The sequence below is a fragment of the Schistocerca cancellata genome, chromosome 6 (genome assembly GCF_023864275.1).
Source record: "Schistocerca cancellata isolate TAMUIC-IGC-003103 chromosome 6, iqSchCanc2.1, whole genome shotgun sequence".
Taxonomy (NCBI): Eukaryota; Metazoa; Arthropoda; class Insecta; order Orthoptera; family Acrididae; genus Schistocerca; species Schistocerca cancellata.
In genome coordinates, this window is record NC_064631.1 from 372,745,452 (window position 1) to 372,755,460 (window position 10,009).

A 10,009-nucleotide genomic window follows, 5' to 3' on the forward strand; every position below is an offset into this window, starting at 1 on the left:
TTCTAGGTGCTACAGTCTGGAGCCGAGCGACCGCTACGGTCGCAGGTTCGAATCCTGCCTCTGGAATGGATGTGTGTGATGTCCTTAGGTTAGTTAAGTTTAATTAGTTCTAAGTTCTAGGCGACTGATGACCTCAGAAGTTAAGTCGCATAGTGCTCAGAGCCATTTTTTAGCCAATTCGACTACATTCCATTATCCTCGTTTTGCCTTTGTTGGTGTTCACATCCTCAGTTCAAGACACTGTTCATTCTGTTAAACTGTTCTTCCAAGTCTTTGCTGTCTCTAACAGAATTACTGGCAAACCTCAAAGTTTTTTATTTCTTCTCCCTGGACCTACTCAAGAGTTTTCTTTTGTTCCCTTTGCTGCTTGCTCAATATACAGATTGAATAACATCGGGGATAGACTACAACCACGTCTCACCCACTTCTCAACCACTGCTTCCGTTTCATGCCACTCGACTCTGACTGTCATCTGATTTCTCTATAATTTGTAAATAGCCTTTCGCTTCCCGCATTTTACCCCTGCAACCTTTAGACTTTGTAATAGAGTACTCAAGTAAACATCGTCAAAAGCTTTCTGTAAGTCTACAAATACTATAAACGTAGGTTTGCTTTTCCTTAACGTATGAGAAGTCGTAGGGTCAGCATTGCGTCACGTGTTCCTTCATTTCTCCAGAATCCAAAATGATCTTCTCCGAGGTCGACTTCAATCAGTTTTACCATTCTTCTGTAAGGAATTGTGTTAGTATTTTGCAACCGTGACTTATTAAACTGATAGTATGGTAATATTCACACCCGTAAGCTCCTGCTTTCTTTGGAATTGGAATTATTATATCATTATTGAAGTCTGAGGGTATTTCGCCTATCTCATACATCTTGCTCACCAGATGGAAGAGTTTTGTCATGGCTGGCTCTCCTATGAGTAGGAGTAGTTCTAACGGAATGTTATCTAACCCCAGGGCCTTGTTTCGACTCAGGTCTTTCAGTGTTCTGTCAAATTCTTCACGCAGTATCATATCTCCCATGTCATCTTCATCTACGTCCTCTTCTATTTCCATAATATTACTCTCAAGTACATTTTCCTTGTGTAGACCCTCTACATATTCGTTCCGCCTTTCTCCTTCCCCTTCTTTGCATAGGAGGTTTTACATCTGAGCTTTTGATATTCATACAGGTGGTTCCCTTTTCTCCAAAGGCCTCTTTAATTTTCCTGTAGGCGTCTTCCATCTTTCCACTAAGGATGTATGCATCTAATTGCTTACATTTGTCCTCTAGCGGTTCCTACTTAGCCTTTTTGCACTTCTTGTCAGCAAACGTTATACATAATTGAAATATTTTAGAAATTTTTTCTCAGTGAAATTCACTACAAAACATCAGCATGAGTAATGACGTTTTAATTTATTACTTCCCTATCACTGACTCTTTTCGCAACACATAATGCTGACAGTATTCACTTGTACCATTGAATGTTCCAGCAAAATTATATCGTTATATGGTATATGATTTCGGAGATATGACGTCATAAAGATTGGGATGCGCGAGAAACTGGCTTTTCTTAAACTGGGCCGCAAGTTACACAAACTATGTGATTAGACGTTTGAGGCTGTTCAGTACATGGAAACTGAGGGTAGGAAAGTGGGGTTTAATCTAAAAGACAGCATCATCAGCCATTAATTTCAGGCATGCTATCCATAGGTGCTTACAGAACGTTCGTACAAGCGATACATATTTATATCAAAGCAGTTACTGGAAGTCAGTTATTAAGATAAAAAGAGCGAATATATTTGTTTACGCCAGTAGCGACAATGTCACAAGATTTATGTTTCCTGCTTTGCGGGACCAACATCTTACCCATCTGAGCACACTAAAAATATCTGAGAATGTTTCGTCGCTGGCGACGGTCTTCTTGTCCGCACACATATCGAGATCTTCGTGTGACTCAACCTGTGGCTGTACCCCCGAAACTTTATTGAATAACTAGAAACCCAACGTTTTATTCCTCTAACTCTTCCTTTTTTTCATTTTTTTGAGAAGCAGTTCTTGCCCTGTTGATGCTGGTATTGGGTCAGACCTTGGTGGGAATCAGGATTGGATTCTGAAGTAGACTTGGAAAGTTCCGCAACATTGTCATGAAATAGATTAAAATTGACAAATAACAATTGAAATTTTTTAGGGTAAGTAGACAAATCCTGTATGACAGAAATGTTCCTAATATTGTCACTAGGAGATCGTGGATATAAGTTTGTTGTCAAAATCGAAAGATAAGAAAGGTTTCTTCCCTTGCAATATACTGCCGGTAATCCGTATGATTTTTCGCTGGACGCCCCTTCAAATCGTACTAGCGAGAATCAGACTGGATTTCACTTACCTGGTTATTCCCTAATCAGCACTGAGGCCAAAATAATTATGAAGATGCTTATAAATCATCCAACTGCATTATTTTCTTTTCTGCCACTGATAAGCACTTTGTTGCTAGCGGTTTGCAGTGGCAGTCAAAAGCTTGAAATCCAATATGGTTTATATTTTGCCTTCTAAACACAACAACTTAAAACTACACGCAGCAAGACTCACACAGGATCACTTGTCGCTTCAGATGGGAGAGATTGTGTTACCCTCCTTACAGCCCCGATCTTGCCCTATCCGACTTTCACCTGTTTCGGACTATCACCATTTTAATAATGTAGTATAAGAATGATTGCTTTCTGCGTGCTGTTGTAGGTACAATTTTACTCGCACTCTCTCTACAGCTGCGATTCGTATGATAGTGGAGAACCTGTCTCTCTTTTTTTCCGGCTGAGTTAGTTGTTCGTTAACAGTGACACTCAGCATTGTGGATAGGTTTATTAATGGAGAATTTGCCGAAGTGCACCTCGTGTATGGGTTCACTAAATGCAGTCGAAAAGCAGTTGAGGCATTCTCAATCGAAGGCAGCCCCATTAGTATGATTTTGCGTCTGTTTTAGCCTTTTGTATAACTATGTATTTTGTGTTGTTGTACTGCAGTTGTATAACTGTTGTGAAGGAATAAAGGTAACTGGGGTAACAAACTAAGTAAATCATAATTAAATCATTGCTCTGTAACGAGCCAATGGACGCCACGGGTCCCCTCACCAACGTATAGAAAATATCCCTGAACAGTCTCTCAAATTTTGTCGGTGGTGTTCTGATTTACCTTGTAGAGCACCTCCGAAGTTTAAAGAAAAATTCAATATCTTAACTACATTTCGTATAGCCAGTTTACAACTTAACACGTACCAAACTTAAACTTAGAGTGACTCATATTTTTCACTAGATACAATTCGAAATTTGCATGGTTATTTAATTTTGAAATATCACAGTATTATGATGGATTTTCCGAAAATAAATTTCGTCATTGTTTTTCGCATGGAAAACTTATCGCCAAAAATAAACGCAATATTGCTTCATGAACTATACAAGTTGGATTATTTTTCGACATAGTTATCACCAACATTGGGTTATTTGTCATAGCGTGCAATCAGTTTAAAGAAATCGGACTGGTAAAACGCTGTGCTCTGCGATACAAGGAACTGTCGAACGCCTTGCTAGTTTGGAAGCGACGTACCAAGAGTGCGGCTTACAATGCAGGAAGCAGGTGAAAGGCCGGCAGGGAAGATCGGGTCTGTAGGGCGGCTGATACAATCTTCCCATCTGAAGCACCAAATCTGATACCGTGTGAGCCATGCTATGTGCAGTTTTATGTTGTTGTCCAAGAGCACAACACCTTCATTTAACAGCTCTGTGTTCTTTCGCGGAATGGCGGACCTGAGATTGGTTAGGGTGTCGCAGCAGTGTGACTCATTGATGGTTCCTTGCTGGAGGAAACACACCTTTCTCATCCCAAAAGACTCTGGATGTTACCTTTCCTGTCTATTGTGACACTTTCATTTTTTCCTTACTGGTCAACTTTGATGCTTCCACGTCATTGAGGCGGCCTCGGATTGTGGAGTTAAGTGATGCACCCATATCTCATCATCTGTGACGATTCTGAACAGATCTTATTTCCCTCTCGCGCTTACCGCGTCAAGTGATTGAGGCTGATTCCCATTCTTGCACTCTTGTGATACGGGGTCAGGTTTCTCGGCGACGCAACACATCACGGAGCAAGTGACGGGCCTGCACACGATCAATACGCAAAGTGGATGCCACGTCTGACATGGCTATGCACCTATTAGCTAACGTCATGCCCTGTACTCTAGCAATGGTTCAAATGGCTCTGAGCACTATGGGACTTAACATCTGAGGTCATCAGTCCCCTAGAACTTAGAACTACTTAAACCTAACTAATGACATCACACACATCCATGCCCGAGGCAGGATTTGACCTGCGACCGTAGCGGTCGCGCTGTTCCAGACTGAAGCGCCTAGAACCGCTCGGCCACACTGGCCGGCTCTAGCAATGGTGTTTTCATTCGTGGGTGTGGAGGGACATTTATCAATTTCTTTAAGATTGTGTGAGAAAGATTACAGAGCAGCCGGCTTGCTTGCGCGCCTCTGTTCCCGGAACGCAGCGGGTCGGCCAACACTGGCAGACATTGTTTCGCTCATAAAGGATAAAGCGCACCGTTCAGCAGGCGACAGCTAACCGAGGTAGCCATCCCTTATGGTACGTTTACACGGAGAATAAAAGTTGCGTGTTGCCGACAATACACTCCGACAATGTTATCTGGCAACACTGCGGCCACATGAATAGTAGCCACATGTACTACAATAATGCTGGTCACTACTGCCAGGTTTGTTTGAGACTGTACATTTCCAGTTCAGAGGTGTGTACAAGACGGTAGACTATTCACACAAAATGGACCAATAAGAATTCGTAGAAGTGAGAGCAGTTATAACGCGGTTACGTTACACAAGGAATCAAGTTAAACAAGAGAAACCAGGCATTATGGATGCGTTGTGTTTCAAGTAAGCCGAGTGTTTCAATTATTCTAGTGAACTGCTACTGTATAAATACCTATTACAGAATTTTACCACAATAATGAAACATGATTTCGATTATCTCGTACAAGCGATTTATCTGAGTACTGCTAAAAAGACACAAACACGAGAAATGTATATCAGTTAAATCCTGATCAGCGCTACTGATAATTCGTTCAGAAGTTTAATGTACCTCTTTAAAGTTCAGTTTTCATCAGTAAGACTCATGGTACCAGAAGAATGCAATGATTTGGTAGTAGGATTGAAATAAGAATACAACTTTTATTTTTATTTTACTTTTGTTCACCAGCACATACTGAGCCGCGGCGGGGTTGCTAGTTTCGCTAGGCTGAATTCTCGGCCCCCTTTGTAACTGGTATGCTTCAGCTTAGTTTTGGGAACTGTAGTTACGTTTTGGATTTCGTAATGTTGCTTAACTGAAGCTCTTGTCATATAAGGCCTGCCTGTTTTCTATTTATTAATTTTACTTAAATGAAGCTGATATTGTTGAATGCCTGTCTGATTTGCATTTGGTAATTTCGCTTAACTGAAGCACTTATCACTGAAGATGTGCCCATTTTCTATTTGCTAATTTTATTTAACTGAAGCTGTTTTCTTTTTAACAATTTTACTTAACTCAATCTGTTATTATTGAAGGTCTTCTTGTTTTGCATTTGGTGATTTTGTGTAACTGTAGCTGTTATTATTGAAGGCCTGTCTGTTTCCTTTTAATTAAATTCCATTTCGTTATTTGGGTTAGATGAAACTCTTATTAATCAAAGCTTTCCATTTTTTATTGCCCTGTTTTTGAGATCTGATGTCTTACTCAGTCTGCGTTGCATTTAACTGAAATTGTGATTGCCAAAGGCCCATCTGTTTTACAGGTTATTTTGTCAATAAGTTAGTAACAGGGAATGACATATGATGGTACATGGGCCCTAATATTCGTATTACATCCCTTTACCCGTAATTGTAGGTTTTACACACCACTGTTTACACGATCGTTTCCTGCTTCAGATAGAGCTCAAATAAATATGAAACCCATAGAATGAAATGTAAACTATATGGATGAAGAGCCAACTGCACTTTACTATTCCTGTGCAAATTTTTTCCTCGTTTTGGTACTGGGTCGAAGACTATGCAATTTTTTTGTATGCTACATCAACCGTGATTTCGAGATCATCTGCAACAGCTTGCAAACTATTTCTGTCAGATTGTGATGGTTTTGTACATTAATTTTGTTGTGTACAGATCTGGTCGTAGTGTAATTGCATTTATAAAATACATAGTTCCCTCGTTGACTTCAACATCGCTGTGCGCAACAAACTTGTGACAACAAGCAACTGCAAAACATGTACCTAAATGTACATATTTAAATTTTCAAACAGAAGGGGAACGATATTTGAATGTTGTAGATTTTATTAAAACCATTATTTTGCCGAGATCGCAATATAAGAAACAGTGATTACTAGTTTCAGCCGCTTAAACTGTCATCTCCATATCAGAATACAAGCATGTGGTACCTAAATCAACACAACAGGTAAGACACTTTGCCATTCCAGTGTTAACATCCGACCGAGCGAGGTGGCGCAGTGGTTAGCACACTGGACTCGCATTCCGGAGGACGACGGTTCAATCCCGTCTCCGGCCATCCTGATTTAGGTTTTCCGTGATTTCCCTAAATCGCTTCAGGCAAATGCCGGGATGGTTCCTTTGAAAGGGCTCGGCCGATTTCCTTCCCCATCCTTCCCTCACCCGAGCTTGCGCGCTCCGTCTCTAATGACGTCGTTGTCGACGGGACGTTAAACACTAATCTCCTCCTCTCCTCCTCCCTGTTAACATCCTTAAGGAAGTGTCAACTTATAATTGTGTTTACAATATACGTATACTGTACGAACATACAACTGTAAGTTGACATTTCCTTAAGGGTGTTAACACTATATAATGACGAAGTGTCTTACCTGTTCCGTTGACTGCGAAGTTTGACAACTGAGTTCCAAGTCTTTTCAATTGTCGCCACGTTGGGCCACTTGCGTGTCGACGATGATGAAATTATGATGAGGACAACACAACACATAGTTCCTGAGCGGAGAAAATATCCGACTTGTCCAGGAAGCTAACCCAGGCCCACTGCTTAGTAGTCAGAAGCAAACATCACTTTCTTATTGCCCCCCCCCCACACCTTCCTGATTATAAAGGAACCACTAAAAAAGGGGTCTATATGCCACCGCTACTTTGATCCTAAAAAAAATCTGAACCAATTCAGGCGTTGGTCCCTAACTAGCGTATCCCAACACTTCTACATAAACTAACAAAGGAGGAAAGTAAAGGGAGGAGAGTGTGTCAAATGTATATAATGATTTTTTTTTTTGATCGAGCCTCTGTAGTGAAGTCCATGGAGGCCGCCAGGAACTGTGAAGAAGTGTTTTCGAAATAAAGGGGAATATCATTGTGTATCATAGTATCAGAAATAGAGCATCAGATCAACTGCTCATTGCAGGGACATTACAAGTACAAGGGATGTCTTAGAAAGCACTCCAAAGGAGGCTGAAAAAAATTGCCTGTTTTTTAGATTACGGAAAATGGCGCAATCTCCTTCGTTTCCTTAAATCAAAAAATCGAAAATACTCTTCTCGCTGGTGGGAAAAAATTCGAACTGCAAGGCCACGGAACCAATTCACAGAGTGAGTTTTCGTCTGCGGGTAGTACACGTCATCCAGGAACGATATCGTGTGTGTTGTTACTGGGGCAGGAGTGGCACGTGTGAGGATGGCCAGAATTCACTGGCCAAGTGACAGACGTCTACAGCCGGGCGAAAACGAAGGCGATGACTCTTGTCCGGCACCCTGCACGCGACAGAAAGCGGGGAGTCGGCGAGGTGAAGTCGGTGGAGACGAAATGACTTGTTTATATCCCGTTGATGGTGACATACCACGCGGAGCGCGCAGCAGTGTCAAGAAAAGGAATGCTCACTGCCCGTCATATATTGCGCCACCTGTAGAATGGGTACTTACGTCCTATCACACTAGGGGCGTGGGCCAGTGGCATTTCAGTGTAGACCCCCTCCGTCGACAACAAGCACGCAGTTAGCGAAGGGGCTTAAAGGTAGATGTGCTCCGGAAAGAAGAGTCCAGTCTGATAGAATGGCGCTAGGATGTCCGGTAATGTCACAGGAGAGACCAACGAGGCTAGGGCAGATGTATCAAGCAGTAAGCTGATAATGCTCGTCGGGTAATGCCGCCAAATTGTAGACTGTGAACTGACAAAAAGGTCCTGAACTCTATCTAGAACATGACAAGATCCACATCCCCTCAAGCCTCGGGAAGGATGAGTGACTCGTAGTAGACTTTGATGATCATCCACTGGCTAACAGAGGAACCCATTGCAACTAACTTGTGGTGATCCATGGTGTGCAGGACCATAAGAGTTTGCTCCACGTGAGGGATGCAGCAGGTCAAGGGAGTGAAGGCGAAATAGGAGTCCAAACCCGACCTGTTGCAGCAGCCATCTGCAGTTGACAGCTGCTGAGTACCACAGGTAAGCTGTAAAATGATGCTAAGACAGCTTAAGGCATAGGTCGTGTTGAGCAGGTCAGGGTTCCCCCCAGGCAGACCTGCACCAATAAACATAGCTTGCAATATATTTACACTATGGGAACTGCCCGATGCCTCGCTGTAGGTCATCACCTATGCAAGTACCACCCAGGTACTGTCGGCACTTCAAAGGCAGAGTTAAAAAATGGTTCAAATGGCTCTGAGCACTATGGGACTTAACAGCTGAGGTCATCAGTCCCCTAGAACTTAGAACTACTTAAACCTAACTAACCTAAGGACATCACACACATCCATGCCCGAGGCAGGATTCGAACCTGCGACCGTAGCGGTCCCGCGGTTCCAGACGGTAGCGTCTAGAACCGCTCGGCCACTTCGGTCGGCCTCAAAGGAAGAGGAGCAAATCGTTCACATAGGTGGTGACATACACCCAGCAACATCCCATTCAGTCATTGTCGTAAGTCACATAAAGGTGAAGCCATACACAGCGTAGACAGAGGTACCCCTGTCGCTCTGAGCGCCTGATCAGAATCGGTTACGTGATCCTACAATTATACACCACACAGAATGTGCAGGAGATTTAAGACAGTTAATGGGTATCCCATTTCACAGAGCACAACCATAAGAAAAGAATGACATATCTGATGAAATACTTGGCTGAAGTCTGTGGACCTCAAAGCCACTGGCAAATGTTGAGCTTGAGCGAGGGTAATCAGATCCCCGTAGTGGTAGAGTGCTGTCAAAATGTTGTACGCTCCTCCTAGCGATGCCTGATCATAGAACATGACGTGACGTACTGTTCTCTTAGGTCGCACTGCCAAAAGCACTGTACACAACTTCTTGTAATTACCCTCTAGAAAGGCATTAGGGCCCTCACCAACGGGGACATCAGTTCTCCGCAGATGCAGTCCACATAGGATACAAGAAAGCACAATAAGGGAGATGCCATCAGGACCAGGTGACTTGTTTGCAGTCCCCCCTTGGATAGCACAGCAGACTTGATCTTCTGTTACTGGTGCCTCCAATTCCAAATCCGCTTCCTCTGGGATCGTGTCGAACAAGAGCTTCTTCAATGACAGCCCATCAGTGAGGGTACTTAGCGTATGACCTAGCATACCAGGCGTGAAGAGCGTGTCCAGTGCCACATTGGGTGTCATGTTGCCTACCTTCATCATCAGTGTTGAGTCGAATCAGTGCTTGACGCCGTCATTACGTTTGATAGAAGGTGGTACATCGACAGAGCTTCCAAAGCCATATGGTCTCCATCTCATCAAGGGGGTGGCACATGAGGGCTGCGATGTATTCTTTGGCAGGTTAATTATTGTGCATAATTCACATGAAAAAGGCAACGTGGAGCAATCGTTCAACACTTGGTCTTACGTCGTGAATCTCAGTAGAGCAGCGATTAGCAGTCTAACAACACTTTATTACATAGTCACAGAACATACAATACAACAAGTCAAAGATACATTGTCCTAAGAGTAAACAAACAGTCTCTCACTTGCCCAAAGTACATCACTC

General features: G+C 42.8%; 1 non-coding gene across 1 annotated transcript; it reads left to right on the forward strand.

Moving 5' to 3' along the window:
• Window positions 1-6,515: 6,515 nt before the first annotated feature.
• Trnaa-cgc (transfer RNA alanine (anticodon CGC)) lies at window positions 6,516-6,588 on the forward strand. The gene has a single exon. It is a non-coding gene; the product is annotated as a tRNA-Ala (tRNA).
• The last annotated feature ends 3,421 nt before the right edge of the window (window positions 6,589-10,009 follow it).